The sequence below is a fragment of the Spermophilus citellus genome (assembly GCF_964194105.1).
Source record: "Spermophilus citellus genome assembly, chromosome: 16".
Lineage (NCBI taxonomy): Eukaryota > Metazoa > Chordata > Mammalia > Rodentia > Sciuridae > Spermophilus > Spermophilus citellus.
This window is the reverse complement of record NC_138196.1, coordinates 52,432,495-52,456,492: the sequence shown is the minus strand read 5'-3', so window position 1 is coordinate 52,456,492 and position 23,998 is coordinate 52,432,495. Positions and strand designations below refer to the sequence as shown.

Here is a 23,998-nt window from a genome sequence, read left to right as displayed (position 1 = left end):
CAGCAGGTGGATGAAAATTGGGCAAAGAAGGAAAAGAGATGGGAAATAAGTAATAGAGGGCTTAAGTCTGAGTCTGTATTGCAGAAGCTGAGCCCAGCACTGTTCTGCAGCAGTTCTGTAGTAGCTGCATGGTCCTTGTCATCTAACACTCATTCCTACACAGCCGTGTGCCCACTCCTCTTATCAACCTCCAGAAATGTTGCCTCCCAACAAAATCTAACTCAAATCTATTTCCATCCTTTAAACATTCTCCAGTGGACACTCCTGTCTTTGGACAAGTGCTGTCTCAGGATCCAGTCACCCAGTAACAATATTCCTAAGTGCTGCGGAGGATTCAAAGATGTTTAAGATGTGATCACTACCCTCAGGGAACTATGAAGTTAGCTGGGGATAGGAGACATAAATCACATAAAGCTAACTAATGATAGTACAATTATGGTAATAAAATCACGCAATAGAGTTCAGAAGGAATACATGATTAATTGCCAACTAAGTTAACTAGTTCATAAGGAATGTATAAATCATTATTAAATCAGTTTGTAAGGGAAAGCTTTATGGCAAAAGGAAGAAGAGTCTATTGGACAGGGAGGAGTTGCCTACACAGAGAAAAGGTTGTTGGCAAGCTAAACAAGGTAAAAGGGTGGGATCAGTGCCCAAAGCAGGGCTGAGAGACGTGTTTACTGATGTGCGCAAACCAACTGATTCAGGCACCAACCTGGGAGGAGCTTCAGAAGAGCCACTTAGCATGTGAGAAGCAAGTACTGGGTGTTTTACATTAATCATCTCTAACCTACACTACAGCCTTCATCGGTTTAAATACTATTATTTCCACTTCAGAGAGCTAGAAAAGTATAGCTAAAAGGGTAACCCATCCGGGGCTGGGGATGTGGCTCAAGCGGTAGCGGGCTCGCCTGGCATGCGTGCGGCCCGGGTTCGATCCTCAGCACCACATACCAACAAAGATGTTGTGTCCGCCGAGAACTAAAAAATAAATATTAAAAAAAAAATTCTCTCTCTCTCTCCTCTCTCTACTCTATCTTTAAAAAAAAAAAAAAGGGTAACCCATCCCAAAGAATAATAAAAAGAAGAAATAAGAAAGAACAATAAAGGAAAAGAAAAGGATGTATAAGTCACCTAAAACCTCTAAATAAAAAGCCAGAACTTGAACCCAGGTCTTCCTGGAGGATTTCAAATACCCAGCCAAAGTCTGGGCTTGTCTACCTAAGCTACAAAAAACTTCAGAGTGACTTCACTGTTTCCACATGATCGACCAGCCAGCACTCTATATAGGGTGAGAGAGGTGAGGAGATAAGGCAGAAATCACCGTTCTGGTTCAGGATGGTGTCTATGAAAATGTTCAGGGGACTCCTTCCCCATCACACACATGTGCACAAACACATGAAACAATATACTTACAGGAATATAACAGCAATTTTTCATTGTAAGTTTTCCAGAACACACAATAATCCTTCCGAAAATACAAGCTCTTCTTAGGTGATACTCTACACTCCTCATACTGAATATTATGTACCTTCACAGCAAAAATAAGAATTTCCTTGCAAAATATGTGAACCAAGACAAAGCTGGAGATGAATACTAAAAATCATCATCATCATTTTTTTCCACTACAACTTTCACTCCAGTGCTTACAAGGAACCAGATGCTAAGCCAAGGACTTCTCACGCATTATTTCATTTACCTTCCAACAAACTACTTGAGCTATAGTATCTTATCTCCGTTTTGCAGATGAGGAAATGAAGCTACTTAGCAAGTTCAACCTCTGTTAAATGGCAAAGCTAAAACTCAAATCCAGTCTGCCTGCCTCCGACGGGTATGCCCAGAAACCAGTGTTTTTCAAACCTCTGGTAACAACCCATTAGAGTGTCATGAAATCAGTTTATTGGATTAAGATAAAGCATTACTGGATTAGAAACAACACTTCTAAGTTTAATGTATTGGAATATAGAATAGAAAATATGAGAATAGCACAGAGTAAGCATTGTTTTATGAAACAGTTTTATATTATATCACACTCAGACTGTGGTCAAAAGAGTTTTAAAAACATCACACTAGGTTGAACTGCCTCTCAGGGATGAGTGTACAGGTATATGTGTGTGTACAGGGTGTGTGTGTGTGTGTGTGTGTGTGTGTATACGTATGTGGCAGGTAGAAGATGATAACAGTAGAAAATGGAAAGTAGAACAGGACACAGGAAGAAAAGGAGAAGCAAACCCACCCTTTGTACCATACTGTCTACTGGGAAGTAGAAATAATATGTATGAGAGAAACCTATAGTATTTGCTTGACGTGAGAATATCATGTTCAGAGCTAAGACAATATGACCCCCTGTATTAGACAGGAGGTACGAAACCTTCCTATTTGGCTACACTTAATAATTTGATTTGTATATAACACTCTACATACATACCATGGTGGAACCCTAGAGGATGAAGTCAACCACCACTGCCAGTCACGAAATCAAAAAGATATTTTAACACCTGGACAGAGTTCCCCACACAGGGGGAGGGAGGCAAAGGGAATGCCCCTTAGTAGACATATTATCTGCACCAATACAAAATGATTATTTTTAAACTTTTGTTAAACTTCAGGAGGGCTGATGAGCAGTGGAAATCAGCTCTATCATATTCATTATGTCACTAAAATAATCCTTATTTTGTGCATTTATTTGATTTTATTGAACTTTTAAAAGATACATGTCAGAGATTCATTGAATTTGAATCTCTAGCCCAGTCTTTTTTTCCCCCACCAAGGTTTTAAGCAATTGAATCATGAATTCTAATAGGTGGATTTTTTAAGATGAATGATGTGACAGGATTGCTGCAGATGGCTACCCAAAATACATTATACCCCCCAGTTATGATGGTATCTCAAAAGTGCTATGCTGCCCTTCCTATCCCCCCCTACTCCTCCCTAGGGGGGATAGGAAGGGCAGCAGAATAGAACAGACATTATGATTGATGTATGTATATAGGTGACTATGACCAGTGTGATTCTGCAATCTGTATAATTAGAAAAATGAGAAATTATACCCCAATGATACAAATGTATGAATTGCCAAGATCATTGTAATGTCATGTGTAGATAATTTTAAAAAGTGCTATGCAATATTATTACCTGGAGAACTTAAAAAAAAATCCCCTGCCCCACCCTAATAAGAATCTCCAGGGTTAAAGAACAGGAATATCCTAGAATAATTCTGACAAGCCACTAAGTGTGGGATCACTGCCATTCAGTGCCCATCGGCACAGCGGGCTTCCAGATCTCAATGTTTAACAAGCATCTCCCACTGAGCCATGGGAAATGGAGGAAGCCAGTGGTGAATTTCAAAATAAATTCATATGAAATTAAAATTCTTAAATGGCTTTACCACAAAACAAATTTCACATGCTGAGAATCATTCAGATCATAATTTTGCATATTTGCCATGCTATCATACATTTCTTCTTAGGAGAGTTTTTTGTCTTTTGGAAGACAGTCCGTAACTACTTTACAAAAATTACCTTGCCTCTGACCATACCTAATGTGGTGTGAATTAGCCTCCGGTAAGAACATGCACTGCTTCATCACAACCATAAACAGGCAGAAAAACTGACTTAGGGCACTGTGTGCTCAGAAAACAGCAATCTATCTCTGGTTCTTGGTATGGTGGTTGACCCATACCACATGGTTGACCCAGTGGTCATTCCAGAAAACAGTTCTCGGTGCAGCCGAATGAGAACAGGAGTTAAGAGAAAGCCTAGAAAATATATGCAACATGCCGTGTCCGTTCTGACGTATGCATTCCTGAGAGGCCTCAGCAAGCTTAGGGCAGTTCTCTAAGCAAATTTAGGACATCTGGTTGAAGTACACTGATGGGAAAGCAGCAGACCTCTTTCTGAACTTTTCTTGACATTCACTCATTTCCCTGGCCCTCTCACCTGTTGCTTCTTTGGTCACTAAGCAGTGCAGCCTGCCTTCCACCCTGCTGTCCCAATTGCCCACAACCTCTCTCCATCCTCCCAGTGCAGCCTGGTCTCAGGAGCCTCCCTGCTCACCTGTGCTGCTTGCCACACCATCCCTTTATTCAACCCTTCTGCCTGCAGTCTATGTCCGCGTTCTGCTTGGCAATCTCAGAAACAAATTTGTGCCATTAACTCACATGCTTAGAAGCCTTTCAAGGTTTTCCATCTGGTGGTCTTAGGGAAAAGCCCTGGCTCCTTACCATGGCCTTCCAGGGCCCTTCCTATACTCTTCCATACCCTTTGCTTACCTCTGCGCTCCTAGAATGCTACATCACTGCCCAAAAAGTGTCACCTCCCCAACTTGCCTTTCTGTGTCTTGACCTGACTTTGTCCCCTCTCCTAGAACATTGCTCTCTGGCCCAAACTGCCTCCCAACATAGCTCTACGAAATCTAGAAACGATTCGGTTGTAGAAGTCTTAATACAATCAGCGGTTTAATCCCATGATAGGGATTAACTGAGTGGTAACTGAAGTGGTAGGGTGTGGCTGGAGGAGGTGGGAATTGGGGCGTGGCTTTGGAGTATATATTTGTATCTGGCAAGTAGAGTCTCTCTCCGCTTTCTGGTCATCATGTGAGCTGCTCTGTCAGCCATACTCCCCTGCCATGATGTTAAGCCTCACCTCGAGCCCCAAGGAATGGAGCCAGCCTTCTATGGACTAAGACCTCTGAAACAGTGAGCCCCTAAATAAAACTTTTCCTTCTCTATAATTGTTCTGGTTGGGTCCTTTTAGTCACAGCAGTGAAACAGGTGACTAAAAAAATTGCCCATTCTGGCCAACTCAAGATATGTACAGTCCCCTTTCCCTTGAATTCATAAAGCACACTACCTAGAACAGTTATTTAACATGTATCTTACATCCCCTTCCAGTCTCCATTTCATTTCTATGTGCTTTAACCGATGTTAATGTTGCTACATATGTTAATACATTAGACCAGAGAGTCTTATACTGTGTACCAGCAGGCCCTCAGGAAGTACAGACCAGCTCTATGCAGCAGACACCTCCAATAATGGACTTATTCTTTACCTGCACAGTCCAACAAGGGAGATGCTGGCTGCACATGGCCACTGAACACCTCATACGTAGCTGGCATGAATGAGGAAACCCTTGCCACCAAAAAAGGAAACACGGTTTCAAGGTCGGTTCTAATCTTTCCAAATCTCAGTTAACAGTCTGGTGTCTGGCAGAGACAAAATATCAGCAGAGAACACTCCTGTGGAGTTGCCAAAGAGCCAGGTACCACCTGACATTAAAACTGTACTCTGTTGAGAAAATCTTAGTTTTAAAAGGCCTGAGTCACAGTCTGCAAGCTTAATCACCTGTGGAACACAGCCTGTTGGTAAGTGAGGACCTTCTGTGGGGATAACTGCCTGGGAGGGTGTGGCTGGAGGAGGTGGGGATGGGGAGTGGCTTTACCAGACAGGAAGGCGGTGGGAAAAGAGAGTGCCCACACTACACCATGATGAGTTTACCTTAGCTAACAAATATTAGATGCTTGTGAGGCGAGGTCTAAGCACATCAGGAATAATAGCTCACCTGACCCACCACAACGCTATAAGGTAGGTTCGGTTAAGCTACCATTTTATGGATGAAGAAGCCGGTACTTAAAGATTGAATAACCTGTCCATGCTCACAGAGCTACCAAGTGGCAGAGCTCAGATTTGAGCAGGCATCAGTGGCCTCTGGATGAAGCCTGCATGGGCAAGCCAAACTGGGCTCTCTATTAAGAGGCACAGAGGGCCCAATGCCTCGGTCTCCTCAGGCCTCCGCACTGAGGCCTGTGCTGAGGGCCCCCAGCCAGGGCCCAGAGAGCCACAGGCCAGCAGGCACTGTGCCTGATAAGCAGTTTCCCAACCCCCTTTACCCAGCCCCCCTGTTCACCCACACTTCCTGCCCCTTTCAGTGCCTTCCTGGCAAGTGGGAATCAACAGAACATACTGCATATCCTGACCAACCACAGTCTTATTTTTGTAGCTTGCGCTAGGAAAACAATATTTCCCCACACCCATACTCCAAGTAAAAGTATTTTCCTGCTCTCCACCCTCCACCTCCCTCCCCCCTTTTAAGAAAGCAACATGAAAGAACCGGCAGGGACTTTTTCCTCTTGCATCACTTTGAGTGTATTCTCCAGTTGTTTCATTTTAGTTTCTGCTTCTGCCAAAAAAGCAGAGTCACCTGCCCCAACACATAGGCTACCAGGTCCTTGAGGGGTCTTTTGTAGCAGAGGAGGAAGAAAGTGCGCCCTGCCCAGGCTGTTACTAATTAACCTGCAGAACTATTTCAGGAGCACAAATAAATCCCTTTGAAAGCTAATGTTCTACTACCTTAATGCTGCTTTCACATTAACATTTATTTAAGGTGCTGAAAACCACTGAAGGACTAAGCACTTTTAGTATTTGTCCAGTCCCACCTCCTGCTATTTCAGTGTATAGGAAGAGCAAACATGGAGCTATGACGCCATTTTGCTTCCCACTCCAAAGGGGATCTGTTTTATTATCAGGACCTCTTAGGAGTGTCAAACTCCCATGGCCCAAAATTATACCCCAACCTACTTAAATCTTTCAGCACTATCTGTCCTGTACTTCAAGGAACAGTTTTAATACTACCTTTACAAGAACGCTTTCCCTGGGGCTGGGGTTGTGGCTCAACAGTAGAACACTTGCCTAGCAGGTGTGAGGCCCTGGATTCGATCCTCGGCACCACATAAAAATAAATAAATAAATAAGGGTATATTGTGTCCAACTACAGCAAATAAATAAATAAATAGATAAATAAATAAACGAACGCTTTTCCCTGACCAATGTAGATTCATCTGCTACTTATAGGACTCTTAATTATATGACAGTCCTAAGAAATATTTGGATGTTAATTGCAACCAGTCTTGTCTGGCTCTTTTACTAACTTGACAATGTGGAACTTCTTAATGTCATGACCATGGGGTCTAGCACTGTCCTTATTTATTGTGGAGTAGGATAGTAGCCACCATGGAGGATGGCATTCCAGGTCTGACAGCCACCATGCCTGCAAGACAGCACAGCACCCCTGGCAGGGTGGTATGGAAGACCTCCTTGGCGCTTGTGTCCATCCCAAGTGGGCAGAGCATGGGCCTGTGGCCAGTGCTGCATCTTTTACCACTGTACTTTATATGAGATGAGGTTTGAGGACTTGTGACCTTAAATGAGAAATCAACCTGTCACTTCCCTAAAAATCTAAGAGATCCCCTCGTCTCCTCCACCCTCTCTACAACCCTAGAAGCAGCTGAGATCTGGCGGGGATTGTTGGGCTTCACTGAACAACCAGACCCACTTCCCATGGCACTGCGTCAGCGGCCAAAAGCAGAGGGCAGCAGAACCCAAGATGAGGGTGATTTCCTGAGTTTATGGTAAAATTTAAATAAGATCATGTATAGGTGGTTAGCCCACTATCTGATCAATAGCTGATAGTTAATAATGTTTCTGCAGACACAAAATTCACAGTCAAGGATGTTTAAAGAGCATTATTTATATATGTGACTGCATGACCAATATGATTCTGCAACAGAAAAATGAGAAATTATATCCCTTCTATGTATGATATATCAAAATACATAAATGCATTCTACTGTCATGTATAACTAATTAAAACAAATAAAAGATTTAAAAGAAAATTGAAGTTGTCCCAAATACTCAGTAAGATGATGTTTCAATAAAATGTGGTAGAGTCAAATAAGAGAATATTAGGATTATAGAAGCAAATTTAATTCATAAGGGAATGCTTAGAACATAAAGCAAAAAATAAAAATAAAAGTGCCAAGATTGGTTTTTAAACAATCAGGATAATAAAGAGCCAAGCACAAGCTGGAGCGGGGCGGGGGGTGGGGGGGCCTTCCCCATGAACAGTGGAGTCCTACAGTGACACAGCTGTTTCCTCTGCAGTGCTGGTGACAGTTCACCCATCCACAAGTGCTCAAGAAAAATGGCATTTATCCATCAGGGCACCCACCTGGCTGCCAACATGCACCAAGACAGTTGTTTAGCCTGGAAACTGGTAGCAGGGAGATGGGGATGGGGTGTGCTCTAACCCTACAGCATCTGTGCAGAAGGTGCAGATATTTCCAAAATGGTTAGAGTTTTTATTAACTATCAGCTATTGATCAGGGGCTGGAATGCTTTACATCAGGGGGTGTCCTAAGGGGTAAAGTCCAAAGTCCTCACAATGAACGTGAGCCTGAGCTCACACTAAGTTAAGAGTCGGGAAGTCAGCACAGTGCCCTAATTTTAGATGGGAAAATAAGAACAATATGGCAATAGAGAACATTCTTTTCAAAACAACAGAGCTTCCTTCTACCCTGCCTCCCTCCTGCCCTTCCTTTATGACCTCATTTGGCAGACCAAAGTAGATGTTCTGGGTCCAGCAGTGTCCCCATCAACATTCATGTCTACCCAGAACCTTGGAATGTGACCTTATTTAGAAACAGGGTCTCTGCAGATATAATCAAGTTAAAATGAGGTCAGACAAGATTTAAATGGAGCTACAGGGAAAGGAAAAATGGTTTCCCTGAGTTCTTTGGCTGGGCTACAAATTAATAATAGTAATAATAATAAGTCAGATCCACAGGAGAAAACCCCTATTTAATTACATATATATGCTTGGGAGTCCCACAGAGTGCAAGACTACAAGAGTCTGGTGACTGAAGTTTGTACACCATCCTGAACTACAAAAGGAACAAGGGTTGGGTGCTCCTGGGGGCTGGGGGCCACAGAAGTTATGGAAGTGTAAGAAATGCATGGTGAGAGAAGTTTCTCTTATAATGCAGATAAAGTCTCTCAGGAAATAAAAGCTGTCTGGAGCAAACTTCTTCCAGATACAAATACTCTTACTAATGTAGATTTTCTTTATCGATGAAAATATAAAATTTTTCTTTTTAACAAAACCACAGCTTTCCAGAGCTATTCCTATGTCTGCAGTTTCTCAAGATGATCTGCTCTAAATACACCAAAGAAGTGTATTTTAGGGTGACATGTTCAAGCTTCTATATTCATATTTTGAATGGTGTATCCTTAGCCCCAACAGGCCCCAAATCCAATACGACTTATATCCTTTTAAGAGGGAAATTTGGGGGGGCTGGGGCTGTGCCTCAAGTGGTAGAGTGCTCACCTGGCATGCATGAGGCACTGAGTTCAATCCTCAGCACCACATAGAAGTAAAATTAAATATACTGTGTCCACCTAAAACTAAAAAATAAATATTTTTAAAAAGAGGGAAATTTGGACACTGACACACACAGAAAGGTGGAAGACATTTGGAGATAGAGCTTGGAGTGATCCATCTATGTGCCAAGGAATGCAGCAACCGCCAGAAGCCAGAAGAAGGGCACCAGATTCTCCCTCAGAGCCCCAGGAAGGAACCAACTCTGCTGACACCTGGATTTTAGTCTTCTGGCCTCCAGAACTGTGAGCAAATAAATCTGTGTTGTTTGCAGCTGCCTAGTCTGTGGGCACTTGTCATGGAAGCTGTAGGAAACTAATACAGTAGGTACTGTGGGAGAGAAGGCAGAGAAGCAGTGAGTGCCAGGGATTGGCATAAAGAGGGCATCCACCAGGCTGGGAGGAGGCAGCAACATCTTGGTGTGTAGAGTAAGGAGACCGGAGACCCACCTGGGGCAGCAAGGACAGATGCAGGAAGGAGACAGCAACCCAGAGTAGGGTGATGGGCTTTAAGCAGGCGGCAGCTGCCCTGCGCGGGAAGTAAGAACAAGAGGAGTGAAGTGCAGAGGGTGTCTTCATTGTGGTGGAGCAGTGATGGGGACATGCCATTGAACATGTGCACAGTAGGGGTAATGGGAGCCAGGCTTCTCTCTGTTGGGGAAGGAAGAAACAAATATAGAAAGAAAGAAAACTAGAATAATCCAAGGTATTGGATTGGATAGTAGGAACAGGTGTGAACTCATGGTTTTTCATCTATCTCAATAAATACAGAAGTAAATATAGATGTAAAAATATTAAGTATAAATATAAATAATAATAGATTATCTAACTCTGTCCACTAAGAGGGTCTGGTAACAGCAACACAACGATAGAACAAGAACATGTAGTGCCCAAATCTTCATTTCTAAACACACATCTCCACTAAAACGAACTTGAAAGTCTTAGCAGAAATGGATGATCCCAAAGCTGGGCCAGGGAAAGCAAAAGACAAACCAGAACAAGAATGCTCGCTTGGGGCTGGGGATGTGGCTCAAGGGGTAGCACGCTTGCCTGGCATGTGCGGGGCACTGGGTTCAATCCTCAGCACCACATAAAAATAAAATGAAGATGTTGTGTTCACCGAAAACTAAAAAATAAATATTAAAAAAAAAAATGCTCCAGAGAGCAAGGAAGTCCTCAAAGGATGATAGAATATATCAAAAGGACATAGCAGTTAAGTTGATATCTGGCAGAAGGGGCATTATGGAAACATTTGGCAAACCTGAAGGGGGTCTATGGATCAATAGTACCAACACACCATTGTTAATTTCCTGATTCTGATGGTCATGCTGTGGTTGTGTTGGAGAGTATCCTTGCTGTAGGAAAGTCACACCCAAGCATTCAGGAGAGACAGGATGTCACTGTTGGCAAGTTACTCTCCAATGGTTCAGAAAAGAAAAAAAAAAATTCTCTGTACTATTCATGCAACTTAGTGTAAGTCTGAAATTAGTTCAAAAGAAAAAGACTTGGCAAGAAATACAATAGCAAAGTATGTAAGTGATTTACAGTACAGGGATGAAAATGATAGCATTTCTGCAAATACAACAAACTCCAGAAAAGTCCCTCTGTGGTGCTTAAATTAAACTGCTGGCAGTTTATTCTTAATCCCAGCACCGGGACTCCATTAAACACGTACATCAATCACTTATCCACCCATCCATAAGGGGCAGCTCGTTCAAGGAACAATTATCTGAACAAGGAGCCTCTGAGTTTCATTTCCTGGGGAAGAGGGGCAGAGATGGTCCATGATTCATTAAAATTGTTTGGTTACATAAAAAACTAAAAATAAGATGACCAAACAGTTTGCCTGCATTCTTTTTTGAAGTTTCTCAAATTTAGGCAAAGATTTACCTCTAGTCAAACTTCTGCACTAATATTTTTTTAATTTTTTTTTATTAGTTGTTGATAGATCTTTTATTTTATTTATTTATACTTGGTGCTGAAAATCGAACCCAGTGCCTCACACAAGCCAGGCAAGTGCACTACGGCTGAGCCACAGTCCCAGCCTTGCACTAATATTTAAGTGAGGTTATTTAGATTTTAAAACACAAAGCTGGTTTCCCAGAAGCACTGCTCCACCTCACAGGTTAAAGTGGCAACAGAGGAAAAACACCCCCCCACACACACTGGCTGCATATTTTAGATATTTGCCCTTCAGAGGCCCCCACACCACTGAATACCCAGCAGGACATTTCTGAACAGTTCCAAGTTTTCACCAGAGTCCCCAAAACTGGCATTCTCAACATAGTTTCACTTTCTAGCATGACAATAGTTCCCAGTCCCATGGCCTTTCAGCACTTGGCTCAAAAAGGGCCCACCATGAGTAAGGGTTTTGCTCTTTGTTTCTCATTTACAACTTTTCCCATTTGCAGAAGATGGGAGGGAGCCTGAACAAACCTTCAGTTCTACTTGCTGTAGCCTGGCTGCACATTGCAATCACTCCTCTGGCCTCAGAGTACCAAGCGGAGCACATAGAACTATTGTCCAAGAGAACAGCTAAGACACTGTATGAATGGAAAGTGAAACCAGGGGACCAAGAACAACTGCTTCCTCCTACAAAGGCTGTACCAAGAAGCCATTCTGAAGGCTCCTCACCACCCCCAGGCCTGAATCAAGCACTGGTTCTGCTGCAGAGTGTTCTTTCAAAAATACAAATAAGACCTCAACAGTGGACCAGTGGACGGCTGAAAGTCCACTGATGTCGCATGCACAGGATCCCATTCTTATAGCTCTGCTCTCCTTGCTCCCCAAACCTCCACCAGAGGGTCTGCCCAAGGCCCTGCACCTGTTGTCCCTCAACCTCAAGTGAGTCCCCTTTCACTGGGGATTCTCCCCTCCTTTTCCAGATCTAGCTTCAAAATTACTTCCTCAACAAGCCTTCATAGTCTCCCCTGGCCTGGCCAGGCAGATCCACAAATCTGATCGCACCACTGCATGAGACTCTTCATGAGGACCAAAGTCAATTCTGCTTTGTTCATCACTTTGTCCCCAGGGCTTAGAGTACAGCCAAGTCCAGTGCTCAATAAATATTTTAAATAACAACATTACAGCAATCTCCCTAGCCTTAGTTTTGCTCTCCATGGTTTCAGTTACCCAAGATCAACTGTGTTTTGAAAATATTATATGAGAAGTTCCAGAAATAAACAATTGATAAGGTTTAAATAACTCACTATAGTATATTGTTATAATTATCCCATTTTATTATAGTTGTTGTTAATCTCTTATTGTGCCTAATTAAACCTTATCATAGGTATGTATGTATAAGAAAAAAAGTATATAAAATATAAAAATATATATGTATGCTATCCACATATATTCAGTTACCCACAGTTTCAAGTATCCACTGGGAGTCTTGGAAAGTATCCTCTGTGGATAAGTGGAGACTACTGTATACATATCAGGCATCATGAGAAGCAAAGGGAGAACAGAAAGAAAGCTTGCAGCCTAGTAAGAAAAGGTTCACACATATGCAATGGTAATGAGAAAAAATGATGTACTGCTATAAAATAAATGTTGCTGTGGATAATTCTGCCTAAAATGACAGAGGTGTATATATATTTTTTAATTATTTCTTATAAAAAATTCTTTAAATTATTTTAGGTTTGCAAAATATAATATGGAATCTTATTTAATCCAAAGTTTCATATTTAGGAATTCATGAGAAACTTACCAGTGCTCACTAGTACCTTGTTGCCTATTATCAAGAACTCACAGGTTGGTTAGTATGGCTACCATATAATTTATTGAGCAAAATGGAACACTTATGAGTGTGAATGGGGCCTTGTTATAATAGTTATCTTGGAAATAGATATAAAGAGAAACTGTCCTCCAAGAGGTGAGAGACCTGTGGTTGTAGGAGATACCACTCCGGAATAGGCCCACCATCTTTTATTCAAAATCTTTAGACAAGGAGATTATTCAGCATTTAAAAGTGTTTGGATTTTAGAGAGAAGATATGATATATAACAGCCCCAGCAGTATCTAGGGCAGAACCTCTTAATCTAACACAGTATAATTCCACAGCATACTGATTGGGATAATAAAAGCTATGAACAGCTTCATGTCAATTCAAGGCAGACTATACGGCCAAATGAGTCATGATAATTACTTTCGGTTTTCAGAGCTTTTTGGATTGCATATAAAGGCTTTTGGTCCCACTGTAGATTTCAAGTTATTTCTATCTTTGGAATATATTATTGTTATCATGCCATACAGGAAAATCAACATCTTGTTCCTTAAACTGCAGTGACATTACAAATTAATCTGGCACACACTACACTTAATTTAATGAATAATACCACTTTTTAGTTCTGAAATGGAAAAGTTTAATGCAATGTGGGAAAGTATGTTTCCTGAATGTTTTTAATAAAATTTGAAATCCTAAGTAGCCATTTAAAATTATTATTTCCTTTAAATCAGGTCTACCTAGCAATATGAGTTAAGTATTCTACTATACCAACCTAATACATAAAATACATATTAATAAAACAAGAAAAGATTTAAATAAGATTTAACATGTTTTTAACATACCTTCCCCTAAGTGTCCTTTACAATGACATTTTAATGTCATTGTTCTTTCTCCTTTGACATTTTAAATATTTGATTTCAAAAATTAAATTTATTATAAAAAATACCATTATAAGTATTAAATCAGGTTTATTTTTTGTTTACATACATACTATGAATGAGATCCACATCATTTGTTGAGTTTTCGACACAAGCTACTGACCATTGCCATGTCCCTACTCCTCTGTGAAAGCCATGGCAGGAAATAAAACTAAATATGTTGAGTGGTACAAGTGCAAATTTACACAAAAAAATTGAAAAGTTTACCTCCTCCATTTCTTTTATCATTGAATTTTGAATGAAAGGACAAATACATCATTGCAACATGAGAAGAATGATATGCACTGAACCGCTTGGATAGAAATTCAGTTGAGAGATCTCAACACACACTTCCTCCTGGCAATATAATGGAAAAAATTACGAAGGCTAAAGAGGGTCAAGGTGAAGGAGTTCCCAGAGAACTTCTTACTATAAAGGCCAAAATACTCAACCGGTTCTTACATTTACAGATACTGAATTGAACTGTTTATAAACATTTACATGCAAAAGTCAAAACTTGCCTCCAAGAAAAAAAAAACAGAACAAAATAAACAGTCCTGATTCCTCACGGGATGATGGTGGTAGTGGTGATCATGACTACAATGACTGCTGAGCATCTAGATGCACTTGGCATTGAACTATATACATTTTCTCATTTGACTTCACAGTAACCACTATGAAGGTCTTGTATTGGTACCTATGAGATGGGTATCATTAGTACCCTCACTTTAATAGGACACTGCCAAATGTCACATGTCCACAAGACCACATGCCAAAGCTGATTCTTGGTCACTGAGCTCCATTATCATGAGAACTAAGGATTTAAAATGGAGCTTCGATTTTTAGGGGTTTTCTTGGTAATAGAAAACCCCTGGGAAATAAGTCTTTTTCTACATGTGCCCTTTGGGTCCTCAAACATAAAGGCTAAAAAACTGGTGTGCCTGGATACCTTACTTTTTTGGCAATTGTTTCCTCACATCAGGAACATCAGGAACATGAAACATTAAAGTGTCCCCCCCCCCCGCCTCCCCCCCCTCCCCCCCCCCCCCGCCCCACACATCAGAAAGAAAACACAAAACCAAACCGGAATGTTCATTGTGCCATTTCCCAACACTTTCTGCTTGATTCAATCTTTGTTCCGAGTAAAGGACAATTAAAAATACAAATCACCCACAAAGAAAGATGGAACAAGAAGATAAGTGAGCTGCCTGGGACTTTTCCTAAAAGAGGAAGTCTTTTGACTCTATATGACCCCAGGGCTATGCTGATAAAAACAAACACATTTTTTAAAAAATTTTTTTTGTTTTGCAGTCCATCTCAACAAATCCAGCAGCAGACAATCCAGGGTTTAAACCTAAGCACATTCTGGAAAACCTTGGCACCTCTATTTGCCTTTCCTTCTTTAGTGACACAGGGAATCAACGAGACCCCCAACGTGCATCCTTGCACACAGCCAAGTCCCACCAACACCTGGGTGATGGAGAATGAGACAGGAAGACGGGTTCTAAAGGTAAAATATTTCGCACAGTCTCCTGCCTTTCTGTACAGCCAGCAGAAGCGAGGGGCATAAGAAAGCAGGGGGAGCAGGTGAGAACAGAGCAGAGGGGCTCACTCTCCAAAGTATCCACTGTTTTCTCCTTAAAAAAAAAAAAATCCAAATTATAGTTTCGTAAAGAATGAAAATAGCACAGATTTTGTCCCAGGCACACCTATCCTACCTGATGAATGGAGAACAAGAGTTAAAAGAGTTAAAGAAGTCAAATCCATACCTGGGGCTCAGAGAAGGATGACAGCAGCTTGGCCATAGGTATGAAAACTTTTACATGGCACCCTTGCGTTCAGCCGTGCTTCCAGAAATGTTTCCCAAGTAATTTAGTCATGTGTGAAACATGCTTTCTTTAAAATACGAATAAATAAATCTACCATGATCTGTGACAGATACAAACATAATCTGTTTTTGCAAAAAAATGATAAGAAAGCTATGTAAAGTTGCACAGATAGATTATTCTCCAGATACATCTAAATTATGAAAATCTAGGAGTATTTCTTAATCCATCATCTTTTTAGAGTATTTTCTAGAAAAATTCATATAAAACATTTACTACCTAAAAGGGTGGGTTACCTTTAGGAATTTAAAATTTTAAATTACATCGGGGCCACTGGGTGTGTTTGGCCCTCAATCTAGATGGCACCATCTTCTGCAATTCATCAAAGCAAGAATCACAGAAGGATTTCCAAACATAGGGACTCAAGTTCATTCTGAATTTTCAGACCTTCTTTCCATATGGAAAATAGGAAAAGAAGCAACCCAATTTCCCCCGCTAATCAGCATGTCCTCTGGGCACAGCTTCTCCTTTTGGGGGTTAAGGAAAGAGTTCATTTAAGATTGTCCTCCTTTTTCTTTATGAAAGGTTGGTGTCCGGGAGACATCCTTCTAAGACAGAAACTTCACAATCCCACAAGATACTTCCTTGTCCTCATGTACATTGGGTTAATAGCAATAAAGTACTGCTCAATTTGTGACAAAGTTACATCCTGATTAAACCATAATAAGTTGAAAAGATGTTAAGTTTAAAATGTATTTAAGGCCAGGCAGGTGGCGCATGACTGTAATCCCAGTGGCTTGGGAGACTGAGGCAGGAGGATTGCAAGTTCAAAGCCTGCCTCAGCTACTTAGCAAGGCCCTAAGCAACCGAGTGAGACCCTGTCTCTAAATAAAATATAAAAAAGGGCTGGGGATGTGGCTCGCCCTTGGATTCAATTTCTGGTACAAAAAAAAAAAAAAAGGAAAAGAAAGAAAATGCATTTAATACAGCTAATCTACTGCATCTCATGACCTAGCAACATAGCACACTGGTCCATGGCTGACTAGGAGTTGTGTCTCCTGACACTGCTCAGCATCACCAGAGTATCCTGCAGCAGATCTCAAACCCCCAAAAAAGATCATCAGAAAGTTGAAAAATCGTCTTGTCAAACCATTCTAAGTCAGGGACAGTCTGTATGTGGGAAAAGTTTAATAAGATGGAGCATGTAGGAAAACGGTAGACACAAAGTGGATAATTTAGATAGAGCTAGAGGAGGGGCGTGTTGGGAAATGGGCAGGACCTGAATCATGCCAGTGGTTCACGTACCCAGCTATGTTCCACTTCCCATATGACAGACTACAAGAGATGTTTTACCTCACTAAGAATACAGGGACACAAGGAGAAGGAAGATGGAAATACTTTCAGGATTTAAGCTTGAAAAGCCAAATAGCAGGGATTCTTCAATGAGCCAGCAGATTAACAAAGGAAACTATTTGCATGAAATGATAAAATTGTTTTCTGTCATCTGAATTCAAGCCTGTCACTGGCACACTACTTTAAAAACCAGTGCCTTCCCCCAAAGTGTTGGCTGGGAGAAAGAAAAAAAACAAAAACAACTTGCTCTGAAAAAGGATAACAATTGCCTCCCCCACTCCACATCCACAGTCTGTCCCTGACCATCTCCTTCTTGCTGCCAGTTTTACTATGAGGATTTCCTTTGAGTTGTCCTTCTTCCAGTAAACTTGCAATAAAAGTTACATTATTATTATTATTATTATTTTTATTCCATACAATGCAACTTGTAATGTTCCAATCAAGTTAGGATCCAATATACAAACTACAAGCTTATGCACTATAGTTTTCACCAACAGTTCTATCTGTTCTTGGGATAAACCACCCTGATTACCACTGAATCCAACTGGAAAAGAGAGCCAAAATTACAACTTGTGGGACTGGGGTTGTGGCTCAGTGGTAACGCGCTTGCCTAGCATGCAAGGGTTCAATTCTCATGAACCTCATGAACATGAGGCACTGGGTTTGATTCTCAGCACCACATACAAATAAATAAAATAAAGGTCCATCAACAACTAAAAAATATTTTTAAAAAATTACAACTTGTTCTAAGTACAGGATTACCTCTGAAGCAGGGATACATTTCTCCTCTGTAAGATACAGGATTGTCGTTAATTATTTTTTGAAGATATTTACTGCCTCACAACAACTTCCAAATGGTTGTCAGAAGTCACATGTGGCATCTATTGTCCTCTGTTTCCTTCTCTCTGCCATCCCTTTCAGAACCACAACGGTTTGCTTTCCTCTCCTTGTTCAAGTATATGGTAGGCATTTTCGAACTCAGGTGTAGTAATCTTACCCCTTACAATCCATAATTTCTCTAAACCATAGTCTCCTGGTCTATAAACAAAGACCTTAATAGCAACTTGGCAGAGCTACTATGAGAAAATAAATAGAAGGTAGTTTATATTAGTAGGACAAGAACAGAATGAGATTGCATTGGTCTCCCGTAAGAAACTTCATATGGTAGGGTCCATGCTCTGCCTAATAGCAGAGAAGACAAAGCCAGAATATTCCACAAAGAGCAACAGGGTATCCATGGTCCATTTTCTGGAGTAGAAGTATATTCCCCAACTGGGACAATAGTATCCAGATAAATTTTCCCAAACATCTTATTAACTTGGTCAAAATCCTTCAATGACTCCACAACGCCCATTAAATACAATCTGGAGTCCTGGCCATCATAATGCACCTTCATGCCACCTTTCCAACCCCTTCTCCCACTGATTCCTTCCACCTTCTGATGCAAACCAAAGTTCATAACCTCACACACTTGAAAACTAGCTTATACAAAGTTTTTTGGTTTTGGTGCTGGGGATTGAACCCAGGGCCTTGTGCTTGTGAGACAAGCACTCTACCAACTGATCTATACCCCCAGCCCTCTGTATAAAGTTCTTAAAGCAAGAATCCCATCTTGCACATCTTTGAACCTTCCAAATTGTCAAGCACAACACCTTGCACATCTCTGGAGATCTCACTTGGGACAGGAGACAGGAAGAAAAGACAGAGGACATTAACTACAAGTTGAAATGGATAAACTTATTATGAACAAGAGATAAATAAGGGAAACAAAATTACTGAAAAAAGCATGCAAGCCAAAAGAGAATCATTTTACTATATTTGAGACATTTTCCAGGGAAATCAAGCTAAGTATGTTAACAAACTTTTGACTTAGATTTATTCAACATTTCATTCAAAAAACCTTACCGAGCCAAGCGCCGTAAAAAGCATCATGTGCCAAGCATTAAGAAGAGCTCTGTGGAGAACACAGAGAATGAAGACATGATCTCTGCTCTCAAAGAGAGAGATGATGGAGGCAGGCACGGCAACACAAAGACAAGACGTGGGCATTTACCACAGCTGGTCTTTGGTTCAATCTCTATATCTGACTCACCTCCATCATTTGGTTCACCTCATTTGGTTCACCTCGCAGTCATGTGACCCTGCATTTTAGAGAGGTGAAATGTTTGTTGAAGTTTTACTCTATTAGGTAAAAGCCCTAGAGAAAGGAAAGTCTCTGGAAGGCTTCAAAGAAGAAGGGGCATCTGAACTGAACCTGGAAGATGAGGGATCCTCAGGAGCAACATTCTGAACAAAAGGAAGAGAAACAACAAGAATAAAAGGGGGGGATTTAAAGGAGACTTTGAACCATTATTAATACTGAGAAACTGTGCTACAGGGAAAATGGAGAAATGTGGTAGAGAAACAGCTGGAAGGCTTGAGTGAGTCTGGTTAATTAACAGAGAGTCAACTGTCCTTGCACCTTGGGAAAGGTCCCTGTTGACTGACTGGGTAGATACCCAATACATCACAGAGTGGATCCAAACATGACTGATATGCCTCCCGCCTCCCACACACTGTCTGGTCCTCAGCCCTCATTAGAAAACAGCTCAGGATGTTTGTGATGCTAATAGCCAGGTCTGCCTCTGGATGGAAAATAACAAATGAAGAACTAAAGCAATCATTACAATTGAATGCCACCAACATTTATGGAGCACTGCACACACAGAGGTCACTCTGTGGGGCCAAATGCTACCCTGCACTCTCAAACTCACCATTGATTCAAAAAGGCAGTTACTTACAATGGAGTGTAGAGCGTGGTACATTGAAACAAACCCCAGAAGTAGCTGGGACTTTTGAATAAGACCTTCACACCTGATTCCTAAAGGAATGTGAAGAGTCCAGAAAACATCTAATACATGGTTCTCATTGCAGCCAGTCAACCCCAGGTTGTGGGGAGGGCTCCACACCCATGGCGGCACCATCTCCATCTCGGTCTTACTTGGGGAAGCAGACCTCAAGAAGCCTCAACGTGGCCCAGACAACACCTGGACTTCCTCCAGTCTTCCAGGTCCCTCTGGTTTAGGCTTGGAATTAAACTGTGTGGGCTGGGGGTGGGGCAGGGTTATGGCTCATTGGTAGATCTAACCTGCCTCAGGCCCTGGGTGGATTGTCAGCACCTCAAAATAAATAAAAGATACAGAGTTTCCCAGAGGTTATCTTTAAAAAGGAGAGGAGAAGAAAATATTCACCAGGCCCTTCCACAGCCTTCCATAGTGCTGAAAGTCGAAAAGAGCACCTTTGCTGGAGAATCCTAAAATCCTCCACCCTGCTACATTCTCTTGGTTCTCTAACTTGGGTTTCTTATCCAAATTACTGATCCTTCCCCTCTTCACTTACTATAAACCTATCCATAATCACTTCATCCTCTTTATAAATCAAATCAAAACAAAGAAAATCCAAAAAAAGTGCTTTTGTACCCCGGAATGACTTCCTGTTTGAAACCTTCCCAGGTGGAACTCAGTGGTAGAGAGCTTACCTAGCAGTGTGAGGCTCCGGGTCCCATCCCAGTGGGAGGGAGGGAGGGAAGGGGAGGACAGGGTGGGGGCCAAGCTGAGCCAAGCCAGGCCAGGCCTGGTTATTATCAAAAGCACAATCCGATCCTTTCAGCAATGCCCATCCTGTCAATGGACTCCAAATGCACACCCCCTTACACATCCTCTTACACACTGCAGGTGCACAGCTGTGACAAACACAGCTGCTAACAGTCATTAGCTATCATTTTCTGAAATGTAAAGGGGAAAAATGTTCCAAATGCTCAGTAACCTTCCCCCAAAACACCTTGCTTTATCCCCAGAACAAAACCTTTCCTTACTGGAAAACAGGAACACAAGCCCTCAATCAGGTACAGGAAGCCACCAGAGGTGGGCTCTGACACTCCCCGCTGACCTATTTGTTCCAGCTACACCAGGGAGCGCTCCAGGAACCAGCAGCTTAAGGAATTTTCGACCTTTTTGCTGTTCTTTCAACCAAAAATGGCTTGCTCTCCCATACCACACCAGCTGCCTCTGCCTCCCTCCATCCAGAAGTCAGTGGTGAAGCGCACCCCAATGTCCCCTGGCCCATGAGATGGGCCCTCCTCTGCCCTCCCTCCCTCAGCCTTTTGCTGGCTGTGTTTCTCTGAAGCCTGGATTTCCTTATTTTTGTTACTGCAGCTGGTTGTTTACCTGCTTGCCTCACTAAATAAACTACAAGCTCTTTGAGAATGAGGATTGGAAATTTTCAACTTCACATCTTCACAGACCAGTGCTTCACACACAGCTGTTCAAAAACGTCTGTTGAAGGAATTAATTCATCTGAGGGTTTTATTTAAAGTATTTGTTTGCAAATAGAGTCTTCAATTTAATTTCCTCGCTATCATTTGTTTTCACAGTACTTACAGCCAATTCTAAGGACTTTTTTAAACCTCTGTCCCAAACGTTAAGGGAATAAGAATTTTGCAACTCCTCTTACTACACTGCCTTATGTCATATAGATATTACGTATCTTTTTCCCAAATATTAACAACTCATTGTCGAATTCCAGATGTTACCTTGTTCAATAAAGACCAACTTTTCAGAAGGACTGCATGAAACGAAAACTTTTGAGCAGCACATCAAAGTAAGCCAACAATAAATTTCCTACCATACAAGTTATGTTTCCCTCAATTTCTTCATCTACTGTATTTCTTGTGAGGATAAAGAGTTCCCGTTCTGCTGATAATTCACAATAAATACACATATGCTTTTAATAATTTTACTTAACATATCTGTTATTACAGTAATAAATGGCTCCCATCCATTCAAGTAGTACTGAACCATTACTGAGAGGATTGTGTTGAACTTCCTAAGCCCCTCATTGTTATTCTGAGGCTGCCCTGCTCACCTTTACCCTGAGACACCACAGAAGCAAGGAGCCCCTGAGGGTCTTTCTCAGGAGTCCCTAGACACAGAGCTTCCCCTACAAGTAGCTGCTATAATTAATTCTCTTCCATATACAAAGCTCTGCTGTTCTTCCTCTCACCAGAAATATCAGGATTCAAAATAAAAATTATTTACGACACTTAGTAAATAAGTTAGTTCAACAGTACTAAGAACTTAATCTGGCCACAAAACCCCAGGCAGTTTACTTGATTTCAGCAGGGCAAACTGTAATCGCTAAGGGAACTTCAATTTTAGCATTCTATGAGAAGGCTGGGTGCTCTTATCTGATTTTCCATTTACCAGTGCACTCTGATTCACCTCATTCCAGCATAACTTAATTCCTCAACCTGTGTTTTATCAGCCTCACAACGTCAAAATTCAAATTTTGAAAATGATGAAACTGTGACACATTCTACACATACTATAACGAGGGAGAATCTTGGTTAGTTTTTCAGGCCATGCTAAAATGTTCTTTTGGAAACCACAAAAAGAATGACTCGATCCAATAGTTCAACAACCAAAAAAACAAACAATTCAAAAATAGCTGAAGGACTCAAATAGATATTTCTCCTCATGAAAAGATGCTGTACGTCATTAGTTACTAGGGAAATGCCAATCAAACCATAATGAGAAACCCTTCAGAGCCATTAGGATTGCTCTTAAAAAAAAAAAAAAAAAAAAGAAAGAAAGAAAATAACAAATGTTTGGTAAAGATGAAGAAACTGAAATCCATGTTATTGCTGGTGGGGATGTAAAAAAATGGTACAGCCACTAGGGAAAACACTTGTGGTGGTTTTTCAAAATGTTAAACATAGAATTACCACAGGACCCAGCAATTCCACTGAGTTGAAAGAATTGCAAGCAGGGACTCCAACATTCCACACCAATGTTCATAATAAAATTATTCACAACAGCCAGAAGGTAATAGCAACCGTGGATGAATAGATGAACAAAATACAGGGACATGATTACGGGGACATTATTCAGTCTTAAAAAGGAATGAAGTTGTGACACACGCTAGGACACAGACGAACCTGGAAAACATTCTGCTAAGTGAAATAAGTCAGACACAAAGGGACACATGCTGTATGATCCACTTCTGTGAGGTACCTACAATAGTCAAATTCACTCAGCCAGAAATAGAAAGGGGGTTGCCAAGGGCTGAATGAAGCTGAGCTACTATACAATGTGAAGAGAGATTTTGGTTAAGATGATGACAAAGGTCTGGAAACAGATGGTGGTGACAGTTTCAGAACACTGCAAATGTACTTAACACACTGAATTGTACACTTAAAGATGATTATTATGTAAGTTTTATGTTATGTAAATGTTGCCACAGTAAAAAAAAAGAAGGACCCCACATGCATTTATGAATTCACTGCTTGCTGTCGCTGTTTCTTTCAGTCCTCTATGGACGATAACTATTGTTTAATTCAGGTGACTTGAAGTATATAGCTACAGAGACACAGGTACCTGCCACAGTAAAGATGCGTTTCTAAAACTAACTAAGGGCCAGTTTGCCCTTCATGGTGGTGTCTTCTCAGCCTCCACTGATCATGCAAAAAAAACAGGACTTCCCAGCTCCCTCCTCCAGGGAGGAATTTAGGGCAGAAGTATTTATTAAGCAGCAGGGCTAGTGACAGTGTCTACCAGATGGGAGAGGGAACTGGTAATGAAGAGAACTATCCAGACTTAGCCACACCAGTTTTCCTCAATGACAAAAAGACACATCAGTTCTGCATTTCTGTGTACCAAACTGAATGTGGAAGAACTGTGGGAAAACACGAATGAAATATGTTGTTTTATGCCTATTTTACAATGTACCAAGAATCTGTGTTTTCAAAAATAAAATATATTATTATCCTAGGTCAAAAACCTGTCATATTTGCACTGTGGCTTCTTCCCCCACAGTCTGAGACAACTTGGTGCAGCCCATGGAGAGGGACTCTGAAGGGGATTCACAGAATATTAATGGTCCCTGCTTGAGCTCTCTCTTAGTTGCCTAGTGGCTTGATTCTGTTTTCTCT

The 23,998-nt window shown here is 41.2% G+C and overlaps 1 protein-coding gene across 9 annotated transcripts in view; it reads right to left on the bottom strand.

Moving 5' to 3' along the window:
* IRF2 (interferon regulatory factor 2) overlaps nt 1-23,998 on the bottom strand; it is an 86,426-nt gene that overhangs the window by 51,584 nt on the left and 10,844 nt on the right. Inside the window, exon 1 of one of the 9 annotated variants that reach the window (XM_081269012.1) lies at nt 9,659-9,681. The exons of the other annotated variants lie outside the window; for them this stretch is intronic. The gene's annotated coding sequence lies outside the window, so the exon portion shown is untranslated. Of the gene's footprint in view, nt 1-9,658; nt 9,682-23,998 lie in introns of those variants that run through there. 9 annotated transcript variants of the gene reach the window in all.